Source organism: Chiroxiphia lanceolata, chromosome 21 (assembly GCF_009829145.1).
Source record: "Chiroxiphia lanceolata isolate bChiLan1 chromosome 21, bChiLan1.pri, whole genome shotgun sequence".
Classification (NCBI taxonomy): Eukaryota; Metazoa; Chordata; class Aves; order Passeriformes; family Pipridae; genus Chiroxiphia; species Chiroxiphia lanceolata.
In genome coordinates this window covers 527,043-544,152 of record NC_045657.1, presented here as the reverse complement: position 1 = coordinate 544,152, position 17,110 = coordinate 527,043, and the positions used below count along the sequence as shown (strand labels likewise).

Sequence of the window (17,110 nt, the reverse complement as noted above, 5' to 3'; positions counted from 1 at the left end):
GCAGGACAGGGCTCCCCCTCCCCTCTCCCCAAAGAGATCAGGTCTCCCCAGAAGGCAGGGTCTGGTGGCAGGTAAAAGTGTTCCCAACGCCCCCTCCCTGGGGCAGGAGTGCCAAGGATCACACTGGGAGGGCTTCCCTCTGCAGAGCCCTGTGCCTGCGTGATGCCCCTTCCCTCAGGGCACCTGGGCTGCCCCACCACGGCCATGACCCGGGGCCTCACCAGCTCAGGGCAGTGTCCCCCCCCAATCACACACCAGGTCAGGGCAGTGTCCCTCTCTGGTCACACACCAGGTCAGGGCAGTGACCCCCCAGTCACAGTCACACACCAGGTCAGGGCAGTGTCCCCCCAGTCACAGTCACACACCAGGTCAGGGCAGTGTCCCCCCAGTCACACACCAGGTCAGGGCAGTGTCCCCCCAGTCACACACCAGGTCAGGGCAGTGTCCCTCTCTGGTCACACACCAGGTCAGGGCAGTGCCCCCCAGTCACACACCAGGTCAGGGCAGTGTCCCCCCAGTCACACACCAGCTTGGCCACCAGAGCCCAACAGCCCCTCCTGATTACTATGAGATAAAAATCAATATTGCTACTTTACCTTTTAAACACCTGCGTGGCTCTCACTCTAAGAGAGAATTAGCAATTTGAAGTGCTAACAATTTACTTTGCTAAAAAATTAATTCAGCAATTTCCCATAAATTACGTGCAGCTCAATAATAAAAATACTATTTCTACATTCGGAAGCTTTCCATTACTGGTTCCGTTCATCTGCAGAATAAAATAGCTTTTCAGAAAGAGAACTATCTCAAAGTATTTTCTGAGAAGTGATATTGAATTGTTACATTAGTGGAGAAAGTTTGGCTCCTTTTGTAAGAATCATACATTTCATAATATTCTGAACAAAGAAAGTTGTCTCCGAATGCCATAATTTAGTCCTGAAAAAGTGACAAACAAATAATGCCAACTAAACTAGGGAAAGAAAAGAAGTGACTTTTAATTATATAATTTTTTTTGATTAATTTATTTCTGACAGTTTTATAGGCTGACAAGAGAAAGTGTTTTATATGCAAAAAACATTATTCACTCTCAGCTGTTAAAGCATAAAAATTGTCAAATGATTTTAATACAGTTTTAAGTTTAATGTTTACTGTCAGAAAAAAGTCCACAGCAATTACCTGTCACATGGCCCTTAATTCTTTGTTTCTGACAGCAAAAACAATAAAATATGGTTTTGCCCAAACCTCTTACTGTACAGATTTATGAGGTTTAAAAGACAACTGTTTTTCTTATTTATTTGCATTTAAGGAACGAAACTTCCAGCCATTTTCCAGCAGGAGTGACCCCTTTGACCTGAGCAGGTCAGCACAGACAGGGTTCCACCTGCCCTTGGGTGCAGACCTGGGGCTCTCATTCAGTGCAATTCCTGCACCCCCGTCACTGCTGAGGGCAGGGGAAGGAACGGCTGCTGCTGGAGGCTCCTTCTTGGAGGCCCACTTCTTCTCTCTGGCATTTAATGGGCTTTGAGATGCTCTTTGCAGCTCTCTACCTCCAGACCTGGGATGCAGCAGAGGCAGGAACTGGCACACTCATCCGTGGGATTTTAGCAGCAGCTCTATTTTCCTCACCTGGAGCATCGTCAGTACACCAACGTGTCACACTCCTGGGGTGACAGCCAGAGGTGCTGGGGAGAGAAGATCCTGTGGCCCAAGTGCCACCAGGTGCTTTCCCACATCCTGCCATCCCCGAGACTCCTCTGGTGTCCTGCCTACAGGAGAGCAGGTGCCCAAAAGGGCACGTCAAGGCCTGAGAGGGCTGTGAAACAGTACATAACTGATGATTTTTAATATCAGAATAATGAAACCGAGCCGAGAAATATTAATCTTTTTAAAAATGTAAAGAACCAGGGCTCTGTTTCCATGGAAAACCACATCCTGCACATTATCTATCACCTGGGGATTGCAGTGGCATGGTAAACAGAGGGGTAAATACAGGAGAGAGGCACTGCTCTGCTCTCGGCAGAAATAAGCCGTGCTGGCAGTATAAAAGCATAATGGCATTTTCTAGATCAGCCTCCTCAAAGCAGCCAAGTTTCCATGCTTTTTCCTGCATTTTCCACGCAGGTTTCCCCTGCCCCTTTGCTGTGCCTCCAGCCATGAGACACCCTGAATCCCCCTCTCAGCTCCGGACCCAGCACCCCTCAGCAGCAAGCACAGGGACTGATTTGTGTCAGCAGCACAGGTTGTTTATATCAGTTTTTTGTATCCTCATACCCTCCCTAGCCAAGAAGAAAGCAAAAATCCTACCAAAACCCCTCCCAACTTCCAGGAGTTTGCAAACCCCTGCTATAAATAGATCCCTAATAGGAGGCTGGAATAGGATACAATTTATTTCCAGATCTGATGGGCTGACCTTCATCATCACTCGAGGCTCTACTTGTCATGAATTATGGGCAATTCACTCGCTAGTGGAAATAAATTGTATTACTCAGTATCGCGTCCTCCGCACATGGCACAGCTCCTCCCCAGCACTGCTGGGACCAGCTTCCCCCCTGGGAGACCCTCTCTGGGGAGCACCCAGCTCAGTGGGGCTGGGCAGCAACCGCCACAGCTGGGGGTCATTTCTGAAGGTGCTGTGCGAGGTCCTGAGCAGCAGTTGGTGTCTGGGTCACCAGCCATGGACCAGCCCGAGGCATCACCATCCTGCACCATCACCATCCTGCACCATCACCATCCTGCACCATCACCATCCTGCACCATCACCGTCCTGCACCATCACCATCCTGCACCATCACCATCCTGCACCATCACCATCCTGCACCATCACCGTCCTGCACCATCACCATCCTGCACCACCACCATCCTGCACCATCACCATCCTGCACCATCACCGTCCTGCACCATCACCATCCTGCACCATCACCATCCTGCACCATCACCATCCTGCACCATTACCATCCTGCACCATCACCATCCTGCACCAACACCATCCTGCACCAACACCATCCTGCACCATCACCATCCTGCACCATCACCATCCTGCACCAACACCATCCTGCACCATCACCATCCTGCACCAACACCATCCTGCACCATCACCGTCCTGCACCATCACCATCCTGCACCATCACCAGCAGCCCCTCACACTGTTCCTCACTTCATCCAGTCCCGGTACGGCTTCATCAGTCAGAGGAAATTATAGGACAGGGTCAGACCAGGTGGAGCAAGGTGGGCCCTTCTCCTGCTGGCTTTGATCCTCACCCTGATCACAGGAGTCTCACTGCCACCAGAGCAGCAGCAGCCAGGGCTCCTGCCCTGCTCACCCCACCTCCAGGCCCTCCAGACAGGTAATGAGATCAGGAATCATGAGAAAAGGGGTCAGAGCATAAATCAAGTGCAGTTAAGATCAATATAAACAAAAGCAGTAAATACCGAATATAAGTGTTAAAAGCCGAGGCTGTGCTGGCCCCGGGGGAGCAGAGCCCCTGTGCCAGCCTGTCCCTGCCAGCCACCCTCTCACGCTCCAGCACCTGCTCTTGCTGCCAGACTGGTTAGTGAAGGAAACAGATGCAGAGCTCTTCAGCAAGCACCAACTCCTGAACCAAAGCAGGCTTGTGCAGAAAACAGCCTGTGCTGCTCCACACTGAGATGGGAAGAGCACTCAGGGGCTCTGCAGCCCCGAGGGCTGTGCCCCACTTCGAGGGGCTGCCCCCACACTGCCCCAGCCCCTCATGGGCCATCAGACAGGGGGAAGGTGACAGCCCAGTCCTGTGCTGGGGATGTGCTTGCCCTTGCCTGCACAATAAAGGGCATATTTAGCAGTGATGAACTCCTACATAGCTCAGATTAGAGATGAGCTTGTGGTTAGCGTTACACAAGGAATACACCAGGCAGGAAGTCATTATTTCATAGTAGAAAATGCATAAAAAAAGCCAAATGACAGAAGCATCTTCCGCTTCTCCAGACACAGACACAGAAATCTCTGCAGTGGTTCAGAGCACCATCCCCAAGTCAGGAGGAACATCAGGGCTTCTCTGCTCCACAGGCCAGGGTAGTTCCTGCTCAGATGACTGATGTGCTCCAGCTACTAAAGCTGAGGCAGTAAATCAAGAATTAGCCTATGCAGAGTCTAAAAGGGAAAGGATTTATTAAAAGTCAAGCAGCAGGAGATCATAAGTTTTGTTCTATGGTTTTGGTCTCCACACACCACAAGGAAGAGCAGGGCCTCGGAGGGTTCAGAGACTGAACTCTGTCCCTATAGATATAAGAAAACAGGTTTTTCTTCCCTAAACTGGGGAGGGTTTTATTTGTCTTGAAAGTTGCTCCAAACATGTTAACTATAGTCACCTTTTAGAGTCACTTTCTTCTACAGACTAGTTCAATCTTACATAAGAGCCAAATTCCAGGTTAGACCAAACTCTGCAGGAGATTAATTGAGCTTTTTCCATGTACCACACAGAGCAGCAACAAAAAAAAGAAAGCTACATGTTGAACATCACAGAACAGCTATAATCCCCCTAAGCAAGGCCAGAGCACAGAGCCTAAGGATATCACAGCTTTCCTGAATAGCATATCTGTACAGAGCAGCCTTCAGCAGAAACAAGCCCCAGGGGACCTCCTGAACCTTCCCCCCCTCATTTATAGGCAGCTGAGTTCCCTTCACCCCTCACTGGGGTGGGGCCTCTAAGATAAGAGAGCCCAGGACAGTCTCGCCTGAGGTTATCAGTGAACATCCCACACTTGGGGTGGAAGCCCAGTTCTTGGCTTTAGGGTCCTGTTCAGCACTGGGGGGGCTGGAGCTTGGTCTCCCCAGTGCTCTGTGCCCCTGCTCTCAGCCCCTCCAGTGCCTCTGCAGCTCCCTGGGCACAGAGGTACCACCGTGCAGCAGGTGGAGGATGCTCTCTGGTGACTGAGGTTTGAACAGTCAGCAGTGTTAGGTGCTTGTTCCCTTCTCTGCCCAGCAGCTCCCTGTGCAGTCTCCCCTTGCCCTGTGCCAGTGTGGGCTGGGAGGCACTGAGTGTCCTCCCTGGCAGGGTGCAGGGAACCCGGGTTAGGGGTGCTTGGTGTACCCCACAGAGGGAAGGGTGTTCCCTTGGTAGCTCCCCTCTGGCCCCTGAGCAGCCAGACTGTGCCCCGAGAGCAGAGTGGGGGGTCCTTTGTGGGGCTTCTGCTGGTGTCTCATCAAGGAGAATGAGGGATCTCTGAGCCCTTTCCTGGGGCTGTGCTGGGGGCACCTGGCTCTGTGGCACACAGATGATTTTCTAGGAACAGGACTATTAATGTGGGGGCCACAGGGCTAAGCAAGAGGCTCTGAGCATCCCCTGGGCACCCACCCTGCAGTCACAGGGGACACAAAGGACACTGCAGGCAGGTGCATTTCCTTGCAGTGCAGAACGTTCCATGTTTTCCTCAGAGCTGGCCTGGCCATGCTGGGTGATGGTGCTCCCATTCCCATGCCAAACAGTGAAGAGCCCTAGATCCCTGTTGCAAAGATTTGCCTTTTTTAATTATTTTAAATATAGTAAAAAGAACAGTTTAATTTTAATAATAGATGATTATTGTTCATAAGACAAAAATGTGTCACTCTTAATTATTTTTGCAGAAAGTTCCTTACCCAACATGTGTTTTTTTCAAACAGGAAGGTACTACCAAGGTATTCCTCCTGTTTTCCTGGCTGCAGATGCATGGTGAATCCTAATTAAAACCTTTAAGTCTTATTCCATTTACAAGAAGGAGTGTATAATTTTTCTTTTAGCTTTTTTTAATACTGGGTCTCAATGCCCATTACAAAAATTCCAATGCATCTTGGAAGTTAGCAGCTAATTATATTTCTCCAAGTTATATATCTGGAGTTCTAGATGGGGAAAAGGCAATTACTTTTTTTCTCATTTAGCATAACAATCTCCGAAGCTTTATTGGAGCTCCAGTGAGTCACGCTATAGATCAGAGCCTGGGCTGGAAAGAGGAGGAATTTGGGGGGAAGGCAGGATGCTTGCTCAGCTCTTCCTGGCTCCCTCCCTTGTTAGTGTGCTGCCTCCACCAGGACACTCGCTAATTGTTTGTCGAATGACCGCGGTGCTTTTTGCCTCGACAACTTTTCCGGGGAGGTCACTCAGCACATTCATTACGGGGCACCTGCTCGCGCTGCTGGAGCGAAGGGTCTGTCAGCGTTTTCCAGGAGTTTATAACTTGTCTGTAAATGTTTGTGTGAAGCTGAAAATCGTTGCTTGATTTCTCCCAGGCAGAAACCGGCTGGTTCAGCCATTTGTTCCGTGTCACTGTGCCCAGGTGCTGTTGGTGTGGGGACCCCTGTCCTGGTGCCTGCGAGCCCCTGCCCGTTGGGCTGTGGGGATGCTGGGCTGGTGCTGGGCTGGGCACTGCTCTGTGCTCTGCAAGGACAAACTCACCCTCTGGCTCCGTGCAGCTGGGCAGGGCAGGGAGGATGGCTGCTGGAATCTGCTGCTGCTGGGGTGCAGGGCTGTGGGACCCCCTGGGCGGGTGGCAGTGGTGCTGGGCAGCCTGGGCAGCTGATGGGCTGCTGCCATGGGAGCCTTGACCTTTGTCAGCTGAATTGCTACAACCTTCAGTTTAACAGTCCTCAGCTACCTTTTTTAAAAAGATCTGTTATGCTTGGAGCATCTTGCCTCTTCCACTTTCTCAAAACTGAACTTAAAAATGCTTCCAGAAATAGGTCTGGAATCTGTGCATCAGCCCAGAGATGTGCATTTGGCCAAGCTGTGGTACCCCAAAGGTCCCTGCATGACAAGGAGTTCCGTAAATTTCCTGCTCACCAGGGCTGCACTTGTGATAATGAGAAGAGAAAAACCAAACCAACCAACCAAACAATCCCCCCCAAAACAAGCAAACAAAAACCTGCCAGAAAATAAACTCCCTTGCACATGCTGGACCAGGGGGAGAAAACAAAGCTAGTTCCCAGCTTGTTTGCAGCTCAGCCCCATATTTCTGGCCCAGGATGGGTAACTCCACACTGACCTGCATCAGCAGACAGCACACTCACTCTCCCTGGCAGCTGATTTATTCCCTCTGCTTCTGGGATTGTTCTGTAGCAGGGGCTAACCCAGACCACTGACTGTTTTTCCAGACCTATCTGTGACACTGACACCAGGGATGAGTTCCCGGAAGTGTTTTTGGAAGTAAAAGGATGGAAAGGGACTCAAATAGAAGGAGCCCAGAATTGGTTCAGGCTGCTCTGTTGGCTTTGATTTCCCACAAACTCTCACCCTCTTTACCAACAGGAGAAATGCTGGTGGCCTTGGGACCTTGACACTGGTTTTCCCTGCCTCGGGGCACAGGGCCCACAGCTCCTGTCACTGCTCTGGTGGGACCCGTGGTGCTGGAGCCCCTCTAAGCTGTGGTGGGTGCAGGGTCTCCCTGCCCTCGGTTGTTTTGGGCTGGAAGCACTCCCGGAGCCCGGCTCTCACACGGCTCTGTGCTCAGCCCAGCTGCAGCTGTGACAGGTAAATGTTCCTTCTGACACCCCGAGCCAGAGCTGTCTCTCGTGATAACCCAGCCCTGCTCTGAACAGTGAGAACGGGGCAGCCCCTTTCCTGTGCCCCGGCCCCGGGGCACACCCACTGCCCCAGCCCGGGGGGATGGAGTGGCCACTGGGTCGGAGCTGTCGGAGCACGCAGGGCCACGGCACGGAGACACTCTGCTGCTGGGGAACCTGTGAGAAATTAAATTCTCCACTTGGCTGGGCCGGGTGACTTGGCTTTGCTCTGCCGACTTGTTCCTTCATTATTTTTTTGGCCGATAACTGACTGCAAGCTTGTCTTGTCTGTTTAATACCAGCACAGCGGCTCCAGGAGAGGCTCAGGCTTGTCAGTCTCGGCGAGCACGCACTGTATTGCTCTCCCCACTTCATTTACTTCATGGACAGGAGGGGAAAGGCCTCGAGGTGCTGCTGAGCCTGGCAGCTGGGATGGAGGGTTTTTCTGCAGGCTGGGCTGCCCAGCGCGGGGCAGGCTGGGGCACAGGGAGACCTGCACGTGTCCAGGGGAGCTTGAATGGGGCCAGGCGAGCTGAGGACAGTCATTATTAAGATTAATCTCTCCCTCACACCTTGGAACATGCCTAAATCTCCAGGCAGCCTTGCAGCCAGGTTTGAGATGGACTTGGCTGTTCTTGCTCTCTGAGCACCAGGAGTGGCAGCACCTGTGGCTGCAGTGGGATGTGGATGCAGGTCTGATGTTTCCTCTCTGGACAGAAGAGATGCTGTTTCTGAAGCACCATCTCCCCATGTGTGTACTGTTCTATGCAGACTAACACATTTTGGGTATCACAAGGGTCCAGAAGCCAATCTGCCACAAGGCTGAAGCCACACACCCAGGCAGACCCGGTTGCATCTGTCCCTGGTGTTTTTGCAGCAGAGATGGAAGGGGGGTCAGTTCAGTCCCCTGAGACAGGTCTTTGCCTGGAGGACAGGCTGCCTGCACTTGGCTGCAGTGCCAGGGCAGTTGGGTCCTCAGAGTAAGGCTTTGCAAACACAGTCGGTTTTTGTTTAATTAAGAGCAAGCAGAGAATTTAAAGACTCAGTTTTCTCCATCCTGTGATAAATTAACTTCCTTCTTGCTCAGGAGGACAGGAACACTCCAGATCAATGATCTTACTGATGCCTGGCCTCTCCTCCTTTGGAGGGAGAAAGGGACAGAGAGCGTCAGCCCCTGCCCCTGCCTCTGCCTTTGGGGCAGCAACTGCGGGTAATGATGATGAATGGCATGATTAATGCTGGAACTCAGACCTGCAGCTGGAATTTTAGACCCTATTCACAGAATAATTCAGCTCCTGCTGTGCTATTTGGGGGCACTTAGAGTGCAGCTGAAGGCAGTGGGGTGCTCCATGTGAACCCCCCAACAGAGGTACACCCCTGACTCCTGCTGCATTCAAGGGATCAGAGGGCTCCTGTTCGTGTCCAGCTTGGTGCAGATGCCACCAGTGTGGCTGTGGCTGTGTTGAGGGATGCCAGTGTCCTGTGACAGCCACCAGAGGAGATGTAGACACCCAAGGGTACGATGTCCCAGACCAGAGACCGCTGGATGGTGCCTTTTGTCCCTCTGGGTCCTGGACAGAAAATAAGTTCCCATTTTTTAAATTTTTTGTGCATCTAATACAAACTGGTAGATTTATACATTTCTCAGAAATCACTAGACAGACATAACACCTTCAGCTCTGCCTGAGCAATGCTGGGCCTTGGCTGCAGTTTTCAGTTTTCTAAACTCCTTCTTTAAATGTATTTTTATACAGCAGTGTTGACCTTTTCTGCCAGCCCCTGTGGAGCGAGGTTGTATCTTGTGTAAAAGTCATATCAAATGGGCCACAAAAAATCACTCTTGCCTGATTAAAATGAATAGTCTAGACGACGTGTGCATTTTCCTTCTGTGTCGTTAGCTTTGTGTGAGAGCTTGCAGCAATCAGGGCATTTATGGGAGAAATGCAGCTACAGGTACCTCAAGCTGCCTGAGTGGATACTAATTACAATCCCTGTAAGGATTGATTTGCAAAGAAAATTTCTATTGCCTCAAGGACAAACGTTTGTGCAAATCATATTATTGTGTATGAGAAATTGGTAACACTTTATGAAATGGTTCTTTTATAAATACTTTACTATTTATTAAATTAAATGGTTTTATAACAGTCCTTTTGCTAAGTTAAAATATCGTAAGTGTTCTGGTTTGGCATTATTTCTGTGCTACAGAGCCTGCTGTCAGGGCTCGGTTGGCGTCACCTGCTCAGACTGTTGTTGGTGCAGTTGGTGACACTCCGTGTCTGACACCGCGGTGCCCACGCCCGCTGCCAGTGCCACAGCAGCAGCTCCCCTGGGCACGTCCTCTCCCCTTCTTCACCTGGACGTGAAATTCTAGAACAGAGTAATTTGAAGTTGCCTGTTTCCTGGAGCACGGATTTTCACTGTGACAGATAACACAAACCTTGTCCATGTTGTGTGTTTGGCTTCTTCAGCGCAGGTGGCACATGCCCAGGCCCTGTAAGAGGCAGGGTGGATGGTTTGTGAACCAGATTCAGCTGCTTTTAGAACGTACAGAGTGAGCCCTCCCCATCCAGGAGTGAACCCCTTTGGAGGTGTCTTGGCAAGCTGCAGTGAGGTGACATGTGCTGACATCTGTGGTCCCTTGGCTCATCCAGCACAGCTCATGGAACAAGAGGCGGGTGCCCAGCCCTCACCTGTGGGACCAGCAGGTCCCTGATCCACCTGACAGGAGATCCAGTTGCTGCACAGAGAAGGATGAGACCATTTTTGTACTTCATGCTCAGATCTGACCCTCTTCAGAGAGGAGCTGGGAGAAATCTGCAGGCAGGAAGCATCCTGTGTCATTTCCAAACCCACAGGCCAGTTTGGGTACTGTTCCTGTGGTCAAGCCAACTGTATCCCAAGGTACAGGAACAGCACTTTGCTCCTGGTTTAGATCTTCAAGACTCAGAGGCTCAGGAGCTGCTTTCCCATTTTCCTATGGGAGAACTGTTTGCAATCCCATGGTGACTGGTGCTGTGTCCAGGCTCACCACTGTCCACCTGACCATGCTTCCAACACAGGAATTGGCCAGTTGTTCCATTCCTATTATTCATTTTACCTGGAGGAATTAGAAGAGGGAAAATCATTGCCTTGCATGCAGCTGAGGAGATGGACAGGAGCAGTGGTCACACCCGTCAGTCATCAAATCCTGTTGGTCCTGCACGTTACTGGTGCTGTGCGAGCGCTCCAAGGCTGACCAGCTTCATTCCTGCTTGGAGAATCTGACCTCGCCTTCCAAAATTCCTGTCTGCTCTGGAAAACAAGCAGACAAGACATCTTTACTGAGCTAGAAATTTCTCTTGAATGTCCCCTCTCTAATTTACGTTCCCTCTCACTTCATTGCCTGCAGCAGAGCCCATTAATGGTGGCAGTTTGTGACACAACTGAAGGCTCCTCCAACGGGCAGCTCTCCCACGATTCCAGAGGCATTTGCTGACATGGTGGGGCTCAGCTTCTCCCACTCTGTTTCCCAGGCTCCAGAGACTAATCCTTCCTTTGGCTGGCTCTGCTGCTGCTATGGCAATATTTTCTCCCCCATCGTGGTAATCACGCAATGGTCTCTGAGAACAGCAGGAGAAGCAGTGCCTGGTAGATGCATAAAAGGTAAGATGAACTACATGTCATAAAACTTTTAAAAGTTCCTTTTTTGTGTTTGTGCGGGGGTTATTTTATATGGCTTTTGATATGAAGCTAAAATTGCACATCAAAAAGGATAATGCATCTTTAAGCTGTTACAATGACTTCTAAATTTTTCATTTAATGTCAGTGAGGAAAAAACCCCTCAGTTGGCTGAGTTACGTTGGTGAGATGGCTGTTTCATTCCATAAAGTGTCTGCAGTGGATTTGAACAGTAGGAAATCCAAGGGTGATAAATAGCTATTTCTAAGTAAATTTCATGCAATTGCCCTTTGGTTAAAGTCTTTCCTCTCAGCACTTTCCTGTGCACATAGCCCAACTAATAATATTCAGGAGCAAGTGCTTTCCAGTGTGACAACTGATTGCACTTTGAAGCAGTAAATGGCTGATTTCATAATTGGTATAATTTTTCACAAGTACCTGAATGTCATATACAGAAAGAATAAGCAACCTGGACTTAATACAGGAGCTTTTTCAATTCTCCTAAAAATCAATAATGTATTAAACCCCTCTAACTGATTAAAATAATGTGAACCCTGAGTAGGTTTTGTGAGGAAGGCAGGTTTCTTCAAGGGTGGCAGATTTATGGCAAAAGGGTTAATACATGGGGAGAACAGGGATATGTTACAGATGGAGTCCGTTTTCCTAATTAAACTTTTATCAAGATTTTCCCAGTTTGAATTGTTTCATTTAGCACGATGGGAAGGAGCATTTCCTTCAGTGTTCAGGGCAGCTCCTGCCGCGTGTGTGATGCCAAGAGCTCTGTCCTCGCAGAAAGTGTGGGGATTATGAGGAGAAAAAACATGGAATCCTTTCCAAAAACATCATGTTGGCTCTGGAGGGTCCTGCTGCCCTGTGGCAGGAGAGGGTGCAGGGCAGATTTTTGGGGCAGGCTGCACAGGTGTTGGTGCTGGCTCCACAGGGACCTGAGCTGGGGGTTCAGGATGGGTCCAGCCTGGGGAGGAGGCTGCTGTGGGGGCTATCCCAGGGCACAGGGGGCACCTGCATGCCCAGGGGCCTCTTTGTGTGGAAAAGTTCAAGCAGCATCGCAGAGAAGTGAATGTGACTGGCAGGGCTACAGAAGAGAGAGCTCTCACTGGGAGGGAAGCAGGATCTGAAGATTTCTTGAAATCCTTTCAGACTATTGTAGAAAAACGTCTGAAGGTCTATTGAGAAAATTATTTGTAAAGCTAAAGCAAAGATGCAGCCTGATGGCAGGGACGTGTGGGTGGCAGGGGCACGAGCAGGGAGGAGGGTGCAGAGGGCAGGTGAGGGGAGTGGGCTCCTGGCACCCACGTGGGAGTGCCAGGGGTGCAGCAGCACCCACCACCCCTCACTGGCAGCACTGTGTGTGGCCAGTGTCTTGGGGGTTGGAGCAGTGGGATGTGCACGAATGCCTCAAGATTAAGAAATGAGATCTCTGCTGTTAAAGCCTCAGCAAGCTGCTGGTGTTGGTTCCCAATGCCGTGGGCACCTGCCCGCCCTGGCAAGGTGGCACCGTGTCACCTCTGTGTGAGGAAGCCACGTCCCTGCTTGCCCCCACACTGTGGGTGGGAACACACATCCCTGCCAGATCTGACCCTGCATTTCCCCAAGGAAGGGCACGTTCCTTCTCGGGGGGGTCACAGGCAGGTGGATTGAGGAATCTATTTAAACTTCTCTCCTCAAGATCATGATCAGACATCTTAAGCTATGCATTACTCACATTTGTCTGTTGTTTCTAACTCATTTCCTATTTTCCAGCTGAGGGACTCTGCCAGAAGCACTCTTTGCCAGAGATTAAAACAATTTAGGAAGCAGACACCCAATTCCTTTCTTTGGATAGTAGGCAAATTGGATATCTGTGAGAAGCAAGCAAATTTTATTATCAACAGATAGTTTGCTACTTAACTATCCTTAAGAATCCCCCAGCATTTGCAGGCGTTTGTTGTCCTGAGCCAAAAGGTACGTGTGGCACGTGCCCTGTGAGGTGCCCGGCCACCGCCGTGCTCAGCCTGTGCCCAACGCCTGGAGCTCCCGTGGGGTGCTGGCAGCCCGGGAGGGCAGTGTGGGGAGCAGGTATTTAATGGCAGCAAAGGTGCTGGAAAACAAATGTACCTGGTGCAGGAGGAAGAGCCCAGGGTGCTCCCTGGGGTCTGGAGCCGACCCAGTGAGCTCCCCAGGAGCTGTGGCTCCATGGGCTGTGCTCTGCCTGACTCTTATGTTTGTACTGAGGCCAAGGGACACAGGAAATCACATTAACTGTGGCTCTCATTGGTTTGTATCAAAATAGCTGTTTTAAATATAATTATCACTAATTTGGCAAAGTGTGCCATTAGATATGTAAATTTTTTGCCTAATGGATGCTCATGGCAGGTCACAGTGGATGGGATGACGTGGGATAACCAAATCAGAACCATTTCTCAGCTTTCTAAGCAGGTTTTCAGGGATGGGTTTTAGCATCTGGAGGTCTCCCAGGTGCCTTCCCCATAGGCCACCAGGGACCCGGAGCTTCCTCACAAGGAAGGTGCACATCCTGCATTTCCCAGGGTGTTGGGGTGGTGCAGGAAGTTCTGCAGCAGTCCAGGAACACAAAGGGGATGGCTCTTAAAATTATACAAGGATAAAAAAATAAAAATCATAGAATCATTCATCAGGATTGCTGTAGTTCTTGACCACATAGTCAATGATTTATTTTATCTTAATATATTCCACAAAGAGTCCCCATATTTCCATAAATATGTCATATCTACCTAATACATAGTAATGAACCTGCTCCAAGGGTAAATAAATAAGATCTAAGCTCAGCAAGCCAATGTTTATCAAAGGGAGATATACAGATATTGAGTCCTTTAAAGTACCATTCTTCACAGCAATCACAACCAAGTTTGGCAATTTATAACGTGTCAAGTCAATTAGAAATCCCGGGGGGCTCAGAGCGAGCCCCAGCGTGGGGGGCCGGACGAGGCAGGTCCAGCCGTGCATACACGAGTGGGTGTGGGCATGATGGGCACGGCTGGGGCACAGCCAGGGCACAGCCAGGGCACAGCCAGGGCAGTGCAGCCCATCAGACCCCGCGGGAGGGAGAGCCCCACCGGCACTGCCCCTTCCCGGCACTGCCCCTGCACTGGCACTGCCCCTGCACTGGCACTGCCCCTTCACTGGCACTGCCCCTGCACTGGCACTGCCCCTGCACTGGCACTGCCCCTCCCCAGCACTGCCCCTCCCCAGCACTGCCCCTCCCCTGGCACTGCCCCTCCCCTGGCACTGCCCCTCCCCGGCACCGCCGAGCTGTCAGCGCTGTACAACAGTGATCCACACAGAGCCATGGAATCACTGAAGTTGGAAAAACCCTCTGAGATCATCGAGTCCAACCGTTCCCCAAGTGGTGCCAAGAATTTGCTGATCTTTGTTTTGAGAATTGTCTATTATGAAAAACTGAACTAGTTTTAAACAGAAAATTTGATTTGGACTGTTTTAATTTATCTTTATTCCGTTGTTCCGTGGAATTACATGTATCAGTGTATTACATTATGTAATATGCTAACGTAAATATTTTCATACAAATACGTTGAAATTAACTAAAAATATGATTGCAAAGGGAAATAAGTAATTTTTTTATAGATTGCACCTTCCTAATCTTATTTTCTACAGCAAAGTATTTCATGTCTTTTTTGTAATTAGTTTGACAAAGTCAATAATAATAGAATATTCTGATTGTGTCAATATGACATGTAATATTATGCACTTCTCTACTATTATGGATATTATGACATGATTTGACATGATCTGATGGGTCACATTATGCACTACTACCGATGTTATAAAATAATGTAAAAGTAATGAAAACAATTTTTGAAATGAAAGTTTTTAGAAGGAATTCATGACTTTTCCTGAGAGAAATTCCCAAGCAAATATTTTTCCTTTCCATTTTAAAAAAGTTTTTTTCATTAGGTTACTCCACTTTTCCCCCCAAGTAAAACCTTTCATTCCTCATCCTCAGCTTTGCTTTCTGCTTGTTGCTTTGTTCACCCACAGCAGCTGGGTTTGGTGTTTTAAAGCTTTCCAGGAGGAGCGTGTGGGGGCACAGAGACCTGGAGTGGGGATGTGTCCCAGCACAGGGGGTGATGTGGGTGACAGTGACACTGGCTGACACCAGGCTGGCACGTGCTTCACTTGTGAGCTCCCGTGTGAAGTACACAGCATGCTGACCCTGATTTATATTCATTTTTACAGGGATGAAACGATAATTCCCACAGAAACACAAAACAGTTTGGAAAACACTTATAGCACATCACTGGTGAGCCGGGTGCTTGTGAGCCTGAGCTTGCCCAGTGCACGTGGCTGATGTGGCTGCAAAGGTGCAGATTTCCTGTGCAAATCATTGAGTAAACGTGGCACTGCTGGCAGGCAGGTGGGAATTTTGGTGGCCTGGAGACTAGAGCAGGAATCCAACATGGGCACCAGGGACTGCAGGCTATGCTCTGTGTTCTCCTGGCTGTGAGGCAGTCGGTAACACAGAGGCTGGGATTCGGATTCATTTTTAATGAAACACTTTTTGCAACAATCCTACAGCAGCCCCAAATGGTGGCAGACAAGAGGACGCCAGGTGGAAGAACTGCTGCTGCCTCAGCAGCTCCCTGAGCCCCTCTGTGAGGGAAACCCCCATGCCAGCCGTGGGGAGCAGTGGGACAGGGTGGCAGGGAGGGACACTGGGCAGGCACGAGGACTGGCAGAGGGTAGTGGCCGTGGAAAAGCAGTGTCAGTGCTGGCAGGTGGGGTGAGGATGAGGCTGATGAAGGGGGAAGGTGAGTGTGGGTGTGCTGGGGACCCCTTGACACGCACTGCAGGGCAGGGCAGGGCAGGGCAGGGCTGCCTGGTCTCTCACCCTCTGCCCACTGGGGTCCTGCACCCAGGCTGGTGCCTGCGGGGTCAGGCAGAGGCTGAGGGGTGCTGGTGGCACTCTGCCTTAAAAAAGAGGCATCCCTGCCCCAGGTTTGGCTGCCAACCTCCAGGGCAGCCATGCAGGACCTGGTGGGTGCCAGCCCTGTGGGTTGGCCCATCTGGCCACAGTGGGAGCATTGAGGGACCCAGTGTCCCCTCCCTGGTCCAGCGTGCCTCGCTGGGGGCTCTGCGTGGAATGGGCAATGCTGCTGACAACTTCCCAGGCACAAGAGACCCTGGTGATTCAAGAAAGGTCATCCAGGGACCTCAACGGTGTCATCCTCAAATGGAAATGTCATTTTTTATTTTTCAGAGCTGATAGAACGCTCAGAATGAAGGCAGCTGATGGCAGGGGGACCTTCAGCTTGTCCAGCCCAGCCCCGGCTCCCAGCCCTCTGCTGCACGTGGTGGGCTCAGAGCCCCTCAGAGCCACATCCTGCCTGGCCCCCCTGCCCATGCCAGCCTCGGGCCCTGCTCTGGCCATGGCACTGCAGCCTCAGAACGGAAGTTCCTGGTGTTCCCGACCGGTGCTGGAATGCTGCTTCCACCTCCAGGAATGCAAATGAACGGGGTTTGATCCAAATTGCATTTCCTCTCCTAGTCTGGAGTATGACGGCACATTAAAACCTGTAATATTCCACTGCTGGTCTTTTGCATGATTTTTTAATTAAAAAACTATGGAGTAAACAAACATTCTGCTCTGGAGTAGCCCTGCAGAGACCCATCCAGAGGCACATTCACAGCCCTCCACTTTTTCAACAAAGTTTATATCTTAACAAAAAAAAAATAATAATAATATCACCCACCCTAACAGTTAGTATTGGGTAAAAGTTTGAAGTGAAAGGCAGCTGGCAACCTTCTCCAGCCCGTGAAATGATATTAACATTTTATTATTCTAAGGTGAGCTTTTTGAAACGGAATTTTAAATGTTACCCTGCTGTTCCAGAACACAAAAACCTTTAATTTTATGCAAATGAACAGCGAGGAGCTGAGCGCTTAATGTAAACG

The 17,110-nt window shown here is 50.1% G+C and overlaps 1 long non-coding RNA gene across 1 annotated transcript; it reads left to right on the top strand.

The window, feature by feature from the left end:
- Window positions 1–11,017: 11,017 nt before the first annotated feature.
- Window positions 11,018–16,742, top strand: LOC116797193. Its single transcript, XR_004360588.1, has 2 exons — window positions 11,018–11,146; window positions 16,416–16,742. It is a non-coding gene; the product is annotated as an uncharacterized LOC116797193 (long non-coding RNA).
- Window positions 16,743–17,110: the final 368 nt, after the last annotated feature.